Genomic DNA, 17,011 nt, shown 5'->3' with positions numbered 1-17,011 from the left:
CAACCCCCACCTGGCTGCAACCTCCCTTCAGGTAGTTGCAGACAGCAATGATGTCTCCCCTCAGCCTTCTCTTTCCACGGTTTGGATGCCACTCCCAGAGGAGCTTCATGGTGTGGGGCAGCTGGAAACTGGTTTCTGTTGCAAACAGAAATGGAACTGATCTTCCTCTTCCCATCCCCAGCCTGAGCTGCTTGCCTCATTTATAACCAGTAGGTTATTGGCAGTTCACTGAAAGGCAGGAAAAGTGTCAGAGCCAAACGGTTCCTCCCCTCTGCTGAGGCACTGATTGTGTTGCACCACCTCTTGTGAGGAGGAGTGGGAGAGGTCCTGCATTTCCCCCCACCCCCTCCTGCCCCAGCCAAGGAGCTGCACATCTGGCTAATTGTGGGCATGCTTCCTTCTCTCTTCCATGTAAGGAGAGGAGTGGTCCTGGGCCCTGCCAGCCAGGCGCCCAAGAGAAGTGTGAGCTACGACCCACGGCATCCCATCCTCTCCCCCAGCCCTTGGCTCCCTGCCAGCCTGCAGACACAGACCAGAGCTGAGCCCAGGAGGTATTGACAGGGCTAAATTTAGAGAAGCAGCATGGAGCAGGATGGCAGTGGTGCTCCTGGTAGCTGGAATCCAGCTCAGCAGGCTGCAGTGGCACGGTTCTGCTTCTCCCTCTTCCCATACAGCAAGCTGCACCCTTCCCACCCCCTGAGTGAGTGCCTCCAGCCAGCCAGAGCTGGACAGGCTGAGAGCTGGGCAGAGGGAACCTCCTGAAGTTCAACAAGGACAAGGGGAGAGTCCTGCACCTGGGGAGGAACAACCTCCTGCAGCAGGACAGGTGAGGGCTGACCTGCTGGAGAGCAGCTCCCCAGAGCAGGACCTGGGAGTGCTGGGTGAGGAGAAGCTCTCCATGGGACAGCAATGTGTCCTGGTGGCCAAGAAGGCCAAGAGGAGACTCAGGGGCAGGAAGATCACAGAATCAACCAGGTTGGAAAAGACCTCAGAGATCATCAAGTCCAACCTATTACCTAATCCCTAACATCTTGTGACAACTAGATGAGTGTGGCCAGAAGGCCAAGGGAATTTCTCCTCCCTGCTCAGCCCTAGTTAGACCACACCTGGAACACTGTGTCCAGTTCTGTGCTCCCCAGTTAAAGAGGGAGAGGGAACTGCTAGAGAGAGTCCAATGGAGACTGTGGCCATGATTAAGGCACTGGAGTATCTCTCTTAGAAGGAGAGCCCTGGAGCTGTTTAGTCTGGAGAATGGAAGGCTGAGATGGGATCTGATCAATGTCTACAAATACTGCAGGGTAGCTGTCAGGAGGATGGGGCCAGGCTCTGCTCAGTGATGCCCAGTAATGGGATGAGGAGTAAAGGATATGAAGTCCATCACAGGACATTCCATCTCAACAGGAGGAGAAACTTTTTTGGTGTGAGGGTGCTGGAGGCCTGGAGCAGGCTGCCCAGAGAGGTTGTGGAGTCTCCTTCTCTGCAGATATTCCAACCCCACCTGGATGTGTTCCTGTGTGCCCTGCCCTGGGTGCTCCTGGCAGGGGGGGGTTGGACTGGATGATCTTTGGAGGTCCCTTCCAACCCCTAGCACGCTGTGATCCTATGATTTATTGGTAATTTAGACAGTGTTCTTCTAATGAAAGGAATTGCAGGTAAGTGCTGCTGAACTTAGCACATTAACAGTTTTGGGTTAGGCATCCTGCAGGAGAAGCAGAGCTGCTGCCAAAGCCAACGCAGAGGGAAGCCAAGACATCACTTCAGCTGTTGGTTACTATTAGCAGGATCCACAGATGACACCAAGTTAGGTGGGAGTGTTGATCTGTACAAGGGTAGGGAGGTTCTACAGAGGGACCTGGAGAGATTGGATCAATGGGCCAAGGCTAACAGGATGAGCTTCAACAAGGCCAAAAGCCAGGTCCTGACCTTGGGTCACAACAACCTCAAGCAACGCTAGAGGCTTGGGGAAGTGTGGATGGAAAGCTGCCCAGCAGAAAGGGACCTGGAGGTTCTCATCAACAAGCAGCTGAATATGAGCAGGCAGTGTGCAGGTGAAAAAAGCCAATGGCTTGTATTAGGAATGCTGTGTCCAGCAGGAGTAGGGAGGTGGTTGTCCCCTTGTAGTCAGCTCTGGTGAGGCCACACCTCGAGTATTGTGACCAGTTTTGGGCACCTCAACACAGGAAAGATGAGGAGGTGCTGGAGAGAGTGCAGAGGAGGGCAAGGAAGCTGTGAAGGGCCTGGAGAATAAATCTGATGGAGAGCAACTGAAGGAGCTGGGACTGTTCAGTTTGGAAAAGAGGAGGCTGAGGGAGAAGACCTCATCACTGTCTACCACCACCTGAAAAGAGGTTGTGGGCAGGCTGGTGCTGGTCTCTTCTCACAGCTGATTAGTGACAGAACAAGAGGGAACAGCCTCAAGCTGTGACTGGGTAGGTTTAGACTGACCATTAGGAAACATTTTTTTCACATTAAGAGTGGTCAGGCACTGGAATGAGCTGCCCAGAGAGGTGGTGGAGTCGCCAACTCTGGCTGTGTTTAAAGGTTTTTTTGGATGTGGTGCTTGGGGCTCTGGTTTAGGGGTGAGCCTTGCAGAGTAGGATTCTTGGTTGGACTTGGTGATCCTGAGGGTCTCTTCCAACCTGAATGTTTCTGTGAGTCTGTGATCCTTCTGACTCCCAGCCATCCCATGGGAATGAGCCCTCTTTATCACAAGCAAAGCCCAAGTGAAGAGGAACCACAGCTGACAAAAGTCAGGCTCCCCCTGCAGCCTGCAGTCAGAGCACTTGGAAACATCAACTCGGTGGCAGCTGAAGTGCAGAGGAGAAAGCGCGGAGTTCAGCTCCTGGAGGAGGCACAACCTCCTGTGCTGATGAGGCCTTGAGCAACCTGGGCTGGTGGGAGGTGTCCATGCCCATGGCAGGGGGTTGGAACTGGATGGTCCTTAAGGTCCCTTCCAGCCCAAACCATTCTCTGAACTCACCATGACCCTTTTTAGACTCACCAGGAGCTGTTGGTCTGCCTCCCCTCACCCACTGCTCCTCCAAATTGTCTAACGGCATCATACAATGGCTCAGGTTGGAAGGGAGCTCAAGGCTCAGCCAGTTCCAACCCCCCTGCCATGGCCAGGGACACCTCACACTCCAGCAGGTTGCTCACAGCCACATCCAGCCTGGCTGCAAAAACCTCCAGGGATTAGGCTTCCACCACCTCCCTGGGCAACCTCTGCCAGGCTCTCACCACCCTCACGGGGAACAACTTCTTCACCAAGGCAAGCTGCCTGACTTCTGGGCTGGTTTAAACCCTGTCCCATGGCCTTTGGTAACACAGGACCCTGCTCCCTGGCCCTATGGGATGAGGCATATCCAAACATGGCCAGGAGCACACACACAGTTCCCAGCTGTGTCACAAAATTAATCACACCTGGTCCTTGTTTATCTGGACCCCGGGAGGTGTCCAGGCTTGCACAGCCAGGAGTGCTCACAAGGTTAATCACAGGTGCTAGACATTTACCTTGGCCATCTGGAGCTCAGGAAGTGTCCAGCTTGGCACACTGGCAGCTGCTTAAGCATAGTCTGGGCTAGGGCATGTTTGACCCTTCAGGACATGAAGGTCTTTTCCAACCTGCTTAATTCTGTGATGGATTGGCAGTCTCTCCCCAAAGTGGAAGGATTGGAGATGAATGGTTGGTAAGAGGAGATTGATCTGGGCACTGAGTAAGACTAAGTGGATGGGGAGGGGAAAAAAACCAAACAAATAAAAAAAAAAAAAAAAAAAGGAAAAAAAGGAGCTAGCAAAATGAAAAGAAAAATGGATTATGGGGGAGCCTGACAGGAACAAGGCCATGCCAAGGAAGCAAATGAAATGTGATAATGAAATCAAGTTTTGCCTGGGATGCTTCAGCCTCTACCCAGACAAGGCTTATTGTGCTTGGCAGTGGGCTGCAGGGGAGGGGAAGTGCAGCAGTTTGGGTGGAGCTGTTGCTTCTTCCTCTGCTCTGGCCTGTGTGCATGGAGAGGAAGGCGCATGTCCTACCAGTGTGCAGCTTCCAACTGAAGGGGAAGCCTGGAGACCTTCAAACCTCTGTCTGATCAAAGCTCATTCAGACTGCTTCCCCATTCCCTCACAAACAGCTAGCAGCCTGGCAGGAGAGGATTCATTGTCTCAGCAGTGTCCAGTTCTGGTGCCCTCAGCATAAGAAGGACATGGAACTGTTGGAGTGAGGCCAGAGGAGGCCACAGAGATGCTCCAAGGGCTGGAGCAGCTCTGCTGTGAGGCCAGGCTGAGGGAGCTGGGGGTGTGCAGCCTGGAGAGGAGAAGGCTCCAGGGGGACCTCAGAGCTGCCTTGCAATAGCTGAAGGGATCCTGCAGGAAGGCTGCAGAGGGACTTTTGCTGAGGGTGTCTAGAGCCAGGCCAAGGGGGAATGGTTTGAAGCTGAGGCAGAGCAGGGTTAGACTGGAGATGAGGAAGAAGTTCTTCAGTACAAGGGTGGTGAGAATCTGGAGTAGGTTGCCCAGGGAGGCTGTGAATGCCTCCTGCCTGGAGGTGTTCAAAGCCAAGCTGGATGAAGCCTTGGGTAACCAAGTGTAGTTGAGAGGTGTTCCTGCCCATGGCAGGGGGATTGGAGTAGATGAGCTCTGAGACCTCTTCCAACTTGAGCCATTCTATGATTCAACCAAGAGGGATGGGATGGAATGGGATGGGATGGGATGGGACGGGACGGGACGGGACGGGATGGGATGGGATGGGATGGGATGGGATGGGATGGGATGGGATGGCAGCTCACTTGGCACATGCACCCTGGCAGACCCCAGAGCTCCATCCAGCAGCAGCAGCAGCAGCAGCAAATCACAAACCCACTCCCTTGGGGTTCCACAGTGCTGCCAAAAGCATCCTGACTGCCCTCACAACAAACTTGCTGTCAGTACCAGCACGAGGAAGAACTTGACAAGTCAAAACTCCAGGCAGTCTCATGGCAGGACCAAAGCCACCAGGCAGAAGTTTACTTCCAACCAGGCAGCTTTGTAAGACTGGTTAAGTCTGTTATTTGCTGGTAGTATCACAGAATCAAACAGGTTGGAAAAGACCTCAGAGATCACCAAGTCCAACCTATTACCTAATCCCTAACACCTCCTGACAACTAAACCATGGCTCCAAGGGACACATCCAAGCTTTTTTTGAACACCTTCAGGGATGGTGACTCCACCACCTCTCTGGGCAGCACATTCCAGTAGCAAATTACTTTCTGTGAAGAACTTTCTCCTCACCTCAAGCCTAAACTTCCCCTGGTCCAGCTTGAGGAGGCATGAAAGAGCCAGGCAGGCTTAGCCACAATTCTCTGCCAAAACCAGCCTAGTGTGGAAGTACCCCAGGGAAAGGCTGACCTTACAAGGAGGTCTCCAAGCTGAGAGATGGAGTTAAAACAGAGGGAGCTGAGAACTGCCACAGGCTGGAGATAAGGAGCATATTTTAAGGGCTGCACTGCAAATAGAATCAGAATTGTCAAGGTTGGAAGGGAGCTCAAGGCTCAGCCAGTTCCAACCCCCCTGCCATGGGCAGGGACACCTCACACCACAGCAGGTTGCTCACAGCCACATCCAGCCTGGCTGCAAAAACCTCCAGGGATGAGGCTTCCACCACCTCCCTGGGCAACCTCTGCCAGGCTCTCACCACCCTCATGGGGAAAAACTTCTTCCTAACATCCAATCTGAATCTCCCCACTTCTACTTTTGCTCCATTCCCCCCACTCCTATCACTCCCTCACACCCTCCAAAGTCCCTCCCCAGCTTTCTTGCAGCCCCCTTCAGATCCTGGAAGGCCACAAGAAGGTCTCCTGGGAGCCTTCTCCTCTCCAGACTGCACAACCCCAACTCTCTCAGGCTGTCTCCAGAGCAGAGCAGTTCCAGCCCTCTGCTCATCCTCATGGCCCTTCTCTGGACACCTTCCAGCCCCTCCAGACCCTTCCTGGAACAGAGGCTCCAGAACTGGACCCGGAGCTCCAGGTGGGGGCTCAGCAGTGTAACAGAGGCTCCAGAACTGGACACAGTGCTCCATATACCTGACCTTGCCAGTGTAAGGAAGCAAGAGTCTGATTCCCTGCTCCTCAAAGTCACCAGGACAGCCTCAGACCTTGCTGGATCACCAGAACGAAGCAGGCCATGAGGTTTAGCTGATTCTTTTTCTTTCTCTCTGCCACTCCAGAGCGCCAAGGAGGCTGTGACAAGACTCCCACTCACAGAGGTTTTTAAACCCTCCTATTTATCCTGCCTGTGATTGCTGCTCTAATTACACATCATAGAGCTGGCTGTCTAATCCCTGGAGGTCCTGGCAGCTCCAGCTGAGACAGCCTGTCTGGCAGAGATCACGTTCTGCATCCTGCACAGCAAAAATCTCTTTGCCTCTTTGGCTGAGCAAATGCAGGAAGCTGCATGGTCTTGGTTGGCTTCAAAGGAATCTTTTCCTTACCCTGGAATCGCATCACAGAAGGGCTCAGGTGGGAAGGGATTCAGGGATCATCTACTCCAACTGGGGGACACCTCTCACCTAGACTTGGCTGCTCAAGGCCTCGACTTGGCTGCTCAAGACTTCAACTTGGCTGCTCAAGACTTCAACTTGGCTACTAAAGGCCTCAATTCAGCTGCTCAAGGCCTCGACTTGGTTGCTCAAGGACTCAATTCGGCTGCTCAAGACTTCAACTTGGTTACTCAAGGCCTCAACTTGGCTACTCAAGACTTCAACTTGGTTACTCAAGACCTCAACTTGGCTACTCAAGACTTCAACTTGGTTACTCAAGGCCTCAACTTGGCTACTCAAGACTTCAACTTGGTTACTCAAGACCTCAACTTGGCTACTCAAGACTTCAACTTGGTTACTCAAGGCCTCAATGGCTACTCAGACTTCAACTTGGTTACTCAAGACCTCAACTTGGCTACTCAAGACTTCAACTTGGTTACTCAAGACCTCAACTTGGCTACTCAAGACTTCAACTTGGTTACTCAAGGCCTCAACTTGGCTACTCAAGACTTCAACTTGGTTACTCAAGACCTCAACTTGGCTACTCAAGACCTCAACTTGGCTGCTCAAGACCTCAACTTAGCTACTCAAGGCCTCAGCTTGGCTACTGAAAGCCTGAACTTGGCTACTCAAGGCGTCAACTTGGCTATAGAAAGCCTGAACTTGGCTACTCAAAGCCTGAACTTGGCTGCTCGAGGTTTCAATTTGGCTGCTCAAGGCCTGTACCTGGATGCTCAAGGCCCTGAACTGGCTGCTCAAGGGCTCATATGTCTTCAAAACTCCCCCTGGAGGTACTCGCATTGAGCACAGAGGCTTTTGTCTTGCCTAGGTCAAGCTGCCACCTTTTCAAGTTACCTGTCATGTGTATCTGTTTGATAAGGCAAACATTTGGAGATCTCTCAGTTTACATTGTGTCTAGCAGCACAGAAGGGAATGTTCCAGCTCCCTGAAAACTTGGTCATAAACAAGAGCTGGCAGTGCCCTCCTACAGCCCAGCAGGCAGCTGTGTGCTGGGCTGCAGCCAGAGGAGTGTGGGCAGCAGGGCAGCAGAGGGGATTCTGCCCCTTGGCTCTGCTCTGCTCACACCTCACCTCCAATCCTGCCTCCAGCTCTGCTGTCCCCAGCAGAAGAAGGACACAGAGCTGCTGGAGTGAGGCCAGAGGAGGCCACAAAGATGCTCCAAGGGCTGGAGCAGCTCTGCTGTGAGGCCAGGCTGAGGGAGCTGGGGGTGTGCAGCCTGCAGAGGAGAAGGCTCCAGGGGGACCTCAGAGCTGCCTTGCAATAGCTGAAGGGATCCTGCAGGAAGGCTGCAGAGAGACTTTTGCTGAGGGGGTCTAGAGCCAGGCCAAGGGGAATGGTTTGAAGCTGAGGCAGAGCAGGGTCAGAGTGGAGCTGAGGAAGAAGTTCTTCAGGGTGAGGCTGGGGAGACTCTGGCACAGGCTGCCCAGGGAGGCTGTGGCTGCCTCCTCCCTGGGGGTGTTGAAGGCCAGGCTGGATGAGTCCTTGAGCAACCTGTGCTGGTGAGAGGTGTCCCTGCCCATGGTAGGGGGGTTGGAGTAGGTGAGCTCTGAGGCCCCTTCCAAGCTAAGCCATTCTATGATAAAGCAAATCTGAGCAGTAACACTGAAGACATAGCTGTCTTTCCTCCATTGAGGGGAGGTGGACACCGAACCAAGAGCTTCCCAATTGCTGCAGGTGCAGGCAGTTCCATGGAAATGTGAGGAAAAATTATTTCACTGTGAGGGTGACAGAGCCCTGGAGCAGGCTGCCCAGGGGGGTTGTGGAGTCTCCCTCTCTGGAGATACTCAAGGCCTGTCTGGATGTGTTCCTGTGTGCCCTGCCCTGGGTGATCCTGCTCTGGCAGGGGGGTTGGGCTGGATGAGCTCTGGAGATCCCTTCCAGCCCCTAACATTCTGTGATTCTGAGATTCTGTGAACAATTCTCATTGGCAAGAGCCTCCTCAGCATCCAGAATCTTGCAATGCAAAGCTCAAGGGCTTCCTGGTTCCTATGGAGGCTGAGGTTGTGATGCAGGCTGGTGCTGGGTAACAGCTTCAGCTGAGGCAGGAAACAAAGACTTTGCTTTGAAATAATTCAGTGGAAACAACATTTGTTTGCCAGTAATCTTAGAGGGGGGGAGAGAGAGAGAGAGATGATGCATCCCTCATGATATACACAGGGAGGGCTCTCAGGCCACCCTTTTACTCCTGTCAGAATCATGTGGGTTTGACCTAATGTGTTGCAATTAGACACTAACAGCACCTCAGGGACTGGCATCATTAGTTCTTCATCATTTAACATCTATTACAGCTTCATTCTTCCCTTTCACCCCAAAAGGCACTCCACAAGGCAACCAAGACTATTTCTGGATTGGCTTGGCAAAAAAAAAAAAAAAGAGAACTGGCAGAATGCATATTTCAGTCCTGCTCAGAGGAAGGGAGATGGGTTTGGGGGTTTTTGAGTTTTGGGGGTTTTTTGCAGCTTTTAAAAGGAACGGGACAAATCCAGTTGGATCCAGTTGGGGGGCTGGTCACAAGTGGTGTTCCTCAGGAGTCAGTGCTGGGGCCAGTGCTGTTTAACATCTTTATCAGAGAGCTGGGTGAGGGGATCCAGGCAGCCTCAGTCACTGAGCTGGGAGGCAGCGTGGAGCTGCTGGAGGGCAGGAAGGCTCTGCAGAGGGACCTGCACAGGCTGCAGCCATGGGATGAGGCCAATGGGATGAGAGCCAACAAGGCCAAGGGCTGGGTCCTGCACTTAGGGCACAACCACCCCAGGAAGGCTGCAGGCTTGGGGCAGAGGGGCTGGAAAGTGCCCAGCAGAGCAAGGCCTGGGGGTGCTGGGGGGCAGCTGGCTGGAGAGGAGCCAGGGGGTGCCCAGGTGGGCAAGGAGGCCACCAGCAGCCTGGCCTGGAGCAGCAATGGTGTGGGCAGCAGGAGCAGGGCAGGGATTGTCCTCCTGCACTCAGCACTGGGGAGGCCACAGCTGGAGTGCTGGGGGCAGGTTTGGGACCCTGACTGCAAGAAGGACATTGAGGGGCTGGAGAGGGTGCAGAGAAGGGCAAGGAAGGTGGGGAAGGGTCTGGAGAAGAGGGCTGGGGAGGAGCAGCTGAGGGAGCTGGGGGTGTGCAGTGTGGAGAAGAGGAGGCTGAGGGGAGACCTCATTGCTCTCTGCAGCTCCCTGAGAGGAGGCTGCAGCCAGGTGGGGGTTGGAGCCAAGGAACAAGCAACAGGAGGAGAGGAAGCTCAGGAAAGCTTGAAATGAAACCAAGGAGGCATTCTCCAAGGTTTCAGGAGAGGGCTCCTTTGTTATCCAGAAAACCAGAATCAAACTACCATTTTTTTCCATCTTGGCAGACCCCTGCCTGTTCTTCAGCAGGTTTGGTGAAGACAGAAGGAGAGAAAAGCTGATGACTTGCAAACCTCCTTTGCTCCTTCTGAGCAGGGAGATGCTCAATACATCCCTAGATGTTAGCCTGGCAATCAAAGCACAATGTGCACTCTGAAGCCTGTAGCCACAGGAGGCAGAGGTGGCATTGCCCTTTCTTTAGCTTTTCTTGCTTCTTCTGACATTAACTCAGGGTTTAATCTTTTGTACCATTCCATGTCATGGTTTTGGTCAACACATCCTACTGACACGAAGGTCTCTGCACAGGGCCATAAGAAAATTTAGATTCATAGAATGGTTTGGGTTGGAAGGGACCTCAAAGCTCATCCAGTTCCAACCCCCTGCCATGGGCAGGGACACCTCCCCCCAGCCCAGCTTGCTCAAGGCCTCATCCAGCCTGGCCTGGAACACCTCCAGGGAGGAGGCAGCCACAGCCTCCCTGGGCAACCTGTGCCAGTGTCTCACCATCTTCACTGGCAACAATTTCTTCCTCATCTCCAGTCTCAATCTGCCCTCCTCAAGCTTGAGTCCATTCCCTCTCATCCTGTATCACTCCCAGCCCTTGTCCAAAGTCCTTCCCCACCTCTCCTGGAGCCCCTTCAGGTCCTGGAAGGCTGCTCTAAGGTCTCCCTGGAGGCTTCTCCAGGCTGAACAGCCCCAACTCTCCCAGCCTGTCCCCACAGCAGAGCTTCTCCAGCCCTCTCAGCATCTTTATAGCCTCTTCTGGACCCTCTCCAGCAGCTCCAGGTCCCTCTCATTCTGGGGACCCCAGGACTGGAGGCAGTGCTGCAGGTGTGGTGTGAGCAGAGCAGAGCAGAGGTCAGAATCCCCTCCCTGTGCTGCTGCTCTCCCTGCTCTGGATGCAGCTCAGCACACAGCTGCCTGCTGGGCTGCCAGGGACCATTGCTGGCTCCTGGGGACTCTGTCACCACCTGACACCCCCAAGGCCTTCTCCTGCAGGCTGCTCTCCAGCCAGCTTTGGCTGCACAGTTTCCTTTCACATTTTTCCATGCAGATTTTGCAGCTGCCAAGCAATCTGCAGGATTAATTTCACATCAAACTCATGGAAGTCTCTGGATGTCAGGCATGAACCTTGTGGGGCACCTGAACATCCCCTGGCCTGCATTTGTGTCCAAGCAGGGCTGGCTGCAGATTGTCATTCTGCATCAGTCTGGACTCTCCCTGCTGTATTCTAAGCAGAGCTTGCCTGGCAAAATATCCTCAGAGTGGCTGCACATTGCTACAGCACATAAATACCACTCCAGGAGACAGTGTCTGCCTGAAATCAAGGACAACTCTTCCCCTGAGACCATCAGAAGGAAGAGGAATATCCTCTGAGGCCTCAGAACGTGGATGGGATAAATAAATGCTGTCCAAACCCAGCCAGGGCAGAGTAATGGACAGCTTGAAGTGCTGTCCAGAGGTGAGGCATTGAGATGAGACTGAGAGTCCTGCTCCTGGGCTGCTGGAACTCTGCCTTGGGACTGATGGCACTCAGAAGGAGCATTTTATCTGCACTCCAAGCCAGGGAAGCAGCCCAGATAATCCTGGAAGGCACTTGCTTTGAAAAGATGTGCCTGCAAGCTTCAGGAGGCCTTGCAGCATGGGACTATAGCTAATTTTAGTCACAGAGTCACAGAATCAGAGTCACAGAGTCACAGAGTCACAGAGTCCCAGAATCACGGAAACACAGAATCACAGAAATAGAGAGTCAGAGAGTCACAGAATCATAGAAAGTCAGGGGCTGGAAGGGACCTCCAGAGCTCATCCAGTCCAACCCCCCTGCCAGAGTAGGGGCACCCAGGGCAGGGCACACAGGAACACAGCCAGGTGGGGTTGGAATATCTCCAGAAGAGGAGACTCCACAACCTCTCTGGGCAGCCTGCTCCAGGGCTCTGCCACCCTCACAGGGACAAAATCTCTCCTCCTGTTCCCATGGCACTTCCTATGCCTCAACTCCCACCACTGCCCTTGTGCTGGCATTGGGCATCCCCCAGCAGAGCCTGGCTCCAGCCTCTGGGCACTCCCCCTGCACATCTTTAGCACCAGCAATGAGCTCACCCTCAGGCTCCTCCTCTCCAAGCTCCAGAGCCCTCAGCTCCCTCAGGCTCTCCCCATGAGGAAGATGTTCCACTGCCTGCAGCATCTTTGTGGCTCTGTGCTGGACTCTCTCAAGCACTTCCCTGAGGTCCTTCTTGAGCTGAGGGGCCCAGACCTGGACACAATATTCCAGATGTGGCCTCAGCAGGGCAGAGTAGAGGGGCAGGAGAACCTCTCTGACCTACTGACCACAGCCCTTCTGATCCACCCCAGGACAGAGGTAGAGGACACATGCCAGATGATGTGAAAGATGGCAGGAGCCAGAAGACAGCTTGTCTAAGCTAGCCAGAAGTCACCAGCTTGGGTGAAGTGGCCAAAAGCTTCCTGAATCTGCTGCTGCAGGCAAGCAGATGTGCCCCATGAGCAGGCAACAGCATGCAGGTGGATCAGGATCTGCTGCCACACACAGGGAAAGGCCTTTAGGCAAAGTCATCCCATCAGTGCCAAAACAACAGGAGGCAAGGGGTTTGCCAAGTAGCTCTTCCAAAAGGGCTGGCATGGTTTGTGGAGGCAAGTTTGAAATATTACTCAGCAGGTTTGAGGGTGACAGCAAGCTGTGAGGTGCTGCTGACAGGCTGGAGGGAAAGGATCCATCCAGAGGGACCTGGGCAGGCTGGAGGGAAGGGATCCATCCAGAGGGACCTGGGCAGGCTGGAGGGAAGGGATCCATCCAGAGGGACCTGGGCAGGCTGCAGAGCTACAGAGGGCCCAAGCCAACCTCATGAGGTTCAACAAGGCCAAGGGCAAGGTCCTGCAGCTGGGTCAGGGCAATCCCAAGCACAGATCCAGGCTGGGTGAGGAGTGGCTGGAGAGCAGCCTGCAGGAGAAGGCCTTGGGGGTGTCAGTTGGTGACAGAGTCCCCAGGAGCCAGCAATGGTCCCTGGCAGCCCAGCAGGCAGCTGTGTGCTGAGCTGCATCCAGAGCAGGGAGAGCAGCAGCACAGGGAGGGGATTCTGACCTCTGCTCTGCTCTGCTCACACCACACCTGCAGCACTGCCTCCAGTCCTGGGGTCCCCAGAATGAGAGGGACCTGGAGCTGCTGGAGAGGGTCCAGGGGAGGTCACAAAGATGCTCAGAGGGCTGGAGAAGCTCTGCTGTGGGGACAGGCTGGGAGTGTTGGGGTTGAAAAGCAGGCTCCAGGGAGACCTTCTGGTGGCCTTCCAGGACCTGAAGGGGCTCCAGGAGAGCTGGGGAGGGACTTTGGACAAGGGCTGGGAATGCCAGGAGGAGAGGGAATGGACTGAAGCTTGAGGAGGGCAGATTGAGGCTGGAGAAGAGGAAGAAATTGTTGGCAGTGAGGGTGGTGAGACACTGGCACAGGCTGCCCAGGGAGGCTGTGGCTGCCTCCTGCCTGGAGGTGTTCAGGGCCAGGCTGGATGAGGCCTTGAGCAAGCTGGGCTGGGGGGAGGTGTCCCTGCCCATAGCAGGGGGTTGGAACTGGATGAGCTTTGAGGTCCCTTCCAGCCCAACCCATTCTGTGCATCTCTGAATTCCTGCAGAGCACACCTTGAAGTTGTTTTCTGCAGCCAAGTGAAAACATTCAGGTTCTGAGTCTTGATCAAAGGATTATGGCATTTAAACTGCATTAGTTCACATCTTCTGGAGAGAGAAAAGAGCCAATGGAGCTAGACAATCCCTCCTGATTGCACACAGAAATGGCTGCTCCCATTCCCTTCTGGTTGGATTCCCTGCCTCTGAGATGTTGAAGAGACACATTGTTCCTGCAGCCTTCAACCCCTCCCCTCAGACGTTTGCACTCCCTAATCAATCTCCCTTTGAGCCGCTGATGTTTCCAGGCTTTTTAGATCCCCTGCAGGTTCGGTGAGAACTGGCATCTGGCTGGAAGGAAGCAGCCCAGAAAGTGTCCTTGCAGCCTGCTCTGAACGGCCTGGCAGCAGCTGGCAACCCACCAGCCCCATGTGCTGCCTGGCAGAGGAGGGTGGCTCTGCTCCTTCCTTGCCTCCAGGCAGCAGAGAGGCCACAGCAGAAGCTGCCTGGGCAGGAAACAGGACAGGAGCCATGTTTGGGTAGGAAATGGCTCTGGATTAGCTCTTCTGCTTCTCCACCCACCCCACCTCGCCTTGTTTTCCAAGGCATGGAAACCCTAGAGGCTGTGACCTCCCCTCCTCCCAGCTCCTGTGCCGTTGGGGAATGGCTCTCTGATGAGGAAATAAGGAAAGAGTCTGCAGCAATTTAGTTTCCCTTCCAAAGGTGAAAAGTGTCTTACAGCCCAGAGAACAGCCCAGAGCCCACAGTTTGTTTGGGCTTGGTGTTTGTTCCTCTGAGGGATATGTTCAAGCTGAGACTTTGGAATGCCTGACTTATTGCAGGGAATTGGCATAGGCAAGAGCTTTGATGCTCACCTGGACTGAAATCGATTAGAGGAGTCAGGACAGAGCCTCCCTGCTGCGTTTGTACCCCCAAGAGCCTCTCAGTGGTAAGACTGAAAACAATAAGCAGCAGTAGGTCAGCAAATGTGGATGGAAACACCTTCATCAGTGAGCTGGGTGAGGGCATCCAGACAGCCTCAGTCAGCTTGCAGGTGGCACTGAGCTGGGAGGCAGTGTGGAGCTGCTGGAGGGCAGGAAGGCTCTGCAGAGGGACCTGCACAGGCTGCAGCCATGGGATGAGGCCAATGGGAGGAGATCCAACGAGGCCAAGGGCTGGGTCCTGCACTTGGGGCACAACCACCCCAGGAAGGCTGCAGGCTTGGGACAGAGGGGCTGGAAAGTGCCCAGCAGAGAAAGGCCTGGGGGTGTTGGTGGGCAGCTGGCTGGAGAGGAGCCAGGGGGTGCCCAGGTGGGCAAGGAGGCCACCAGCAGCCTGGCCTGGAGCAGCAATGGTGTGGGCAGCAGGAGCAGGGCAGGGATTGTCCTCCTGCACTCAGCACTGGGGAGGCCACAGCTGGAGTGCTGGGGGCAGCTTTGGGACCCTGACTGCAAGAAGGACATTGAGGGGCTGGAGAGGGTGCAGAGAAGGGCAAGGAAGGTGGGGAAGGGTCTGGAGAAGAGGGCTGGGGAGGAGCAGCTGAGGGAGCTGGGGGTGTTTAGTGTGGAGAAGAGGAGGCTGAGGGGAGACCTCATTGCTCCTCTCTGAGAGGAGGCTGCAGCCAGGTGGGGGTTGGGCTCCTCTTACTGCTGAGAAGTGATAGAATAAGTGGAAGTGGTGTGAAGTTGCCCCAGGGGAGGTTTTGGGTTGAGATCAGAAGAAACTTCTTGACTGAAAGGATTCTCAAAGCCTGGCAGAGGCTGCCCAGGGAGGTGGGTGAATGCCCATCCCTGGAGGTGTTTGAAAGAGGCAGAGCTGTGGTGCTGGGGGCCATGGCTGAGCCCCAGCCTTGGCAGAGTCAGAGACTGGTTGGACTGGGTGAGCTGGAAGGGCTTTTGCAGCCAAAGGAATTCTGTGATTCTATGAAAAGAGAGGATGAAGCATGAGCAGAGGAGGGACTCCAGAACACATGAATTAACCAGGGGTGATATTGCTCAGTGCAAGCAGAGATCCCTGAAGCATTCTTTATTCAGTGAAACATTTGCATTCTAACAAAGGCTTTGGTCTGAGTGCTCCAAAACTCTGTTTGGTTATGATCACAGAATCATAGAACTGTCAGGGTTGGAAGGGAGCTCAAGGCTCAGCCAGTTCCAACCCCCCTGCCATGGGCAGGGACACCTCACACTCCAGCAGGTTGCTCACAGCCACATCCAGCCTGGCTGCAAAAACCTCCAGGGATGAGGCTTCCACCACCTCCCTGGGCAACCTCTGCCAGGCTCTCACCACCCTCATGGGCAAGAGCTTCTTCCTAACATCCAATCTGGATCTCCCCATTTCTAGTTTTGCTCCATCCTCCCCACTCCTATCACTCCCTCACACCCTCAAAAGTCCCTCCCCAGCTTTCTTGGACCCCCCCTTCAGATACTGGGGTAAGTATTTTATGTGCCTTCTAACCCTGCTCTCTTTGAAGCCAAAGCTTGCCTCCCTTGTGTCCCCTGCCATATCTCACAAAGAGAAGGGACAACAGAATCACAGAATACACTCAGTTGGAAGAGGCCTCCAAGCTCATCCAGTCCAACCCTCCAGCCAGCACTGCAGGGTCACCACCAAACCATGTCCCTAAGCACAGCTCCACAGCCTGCTGGAACACCCCCAGGGGTGGGGACTGCAGCACTGCCCTGGGCAGACCATTCCAAGCTCTGAGAACCCTTCCAGGGCAGAAATATTTCCTGAGCTCCAGCCTGAGCCTCCCCTAGAGCAGCTTGGAACCATTTCCTCTGCTCCTGTCCCTTGCCACCAAGGAGCAGAGGCTGTCCCCTCCTCACTCCAACCTCCCTTCAGGGAGCTGGAGAGAGCAATGAGGTCTCCCTCAGCCTCCTCTTCTCCAGCCTGCACACCCCCAGCTCCCTCAGCCCCTCCTCTAGCCCAGGGGCTCCAGGCCCTTCTCCAGCCTCCCTGCCCTGCTCTGGACAGGCTCCAGCCCCTCAGTGTCCTTCCTGCAGGGAGGAGCCCAGAGCTGAGCACAGCACTTGAGCTGTGGCCTCCCCAGTGCTGAGCACAGGGGGATGGGCACCTCCTGGCCCTGATAGGCTGACCTCAGCTGGTGAATCAAATGTGCCTCAGCCTGCAGCCAAATTGGATTCAGTATCTGCATTCATACCATGAAATAGCATCCTTCAACCAGGCTGGCCACATCCAAATTGCCTTTGGGGGCAGCAGGGAACTGTTTCCCGGTGTATGTTCCCATATCAGTGCAGGCAGGAATATGCAGTTCTCCAAAGGACAGCAACTCTTCCAGGGAAGGTCTCTTGTAGAGGTAAATTCAGGGACCAGCAGAGCAAGAAAGCAGAAGTCAGAACACCAGCACTTAGCCTGCAGAGCAGCAAAGAAATTGTCTCTTCTCTGGGCTGTTCAGCCTGGACAAGAGAAGGCTGCAGGGAGACCTTAGAGCAGTCTTCCAGTACCTGAAGGGGCTCCAGGAGAGCTGGGGAGGGACTTTCGCCCAGGGCTGGAAGTGTCAGGAGGAGAG

The sequence above is a fragment of the Indicator indicator genome, chromosome 9, assembly GCF_027791375.1.
Source record: "Indicator indicator isolate 239-I01 chromosome 9, UM_Iind_1.1, whole genome shotgun sequence".
Classification (NCBI taxonomy): Eukaryota; Metazoa; Chordata; class Aves; order Piciformes; family Indicatoridae; genus Indicator; species Indicator indicator.
This window is presented reverse-complemented; position numbering follows the sequence as displayed.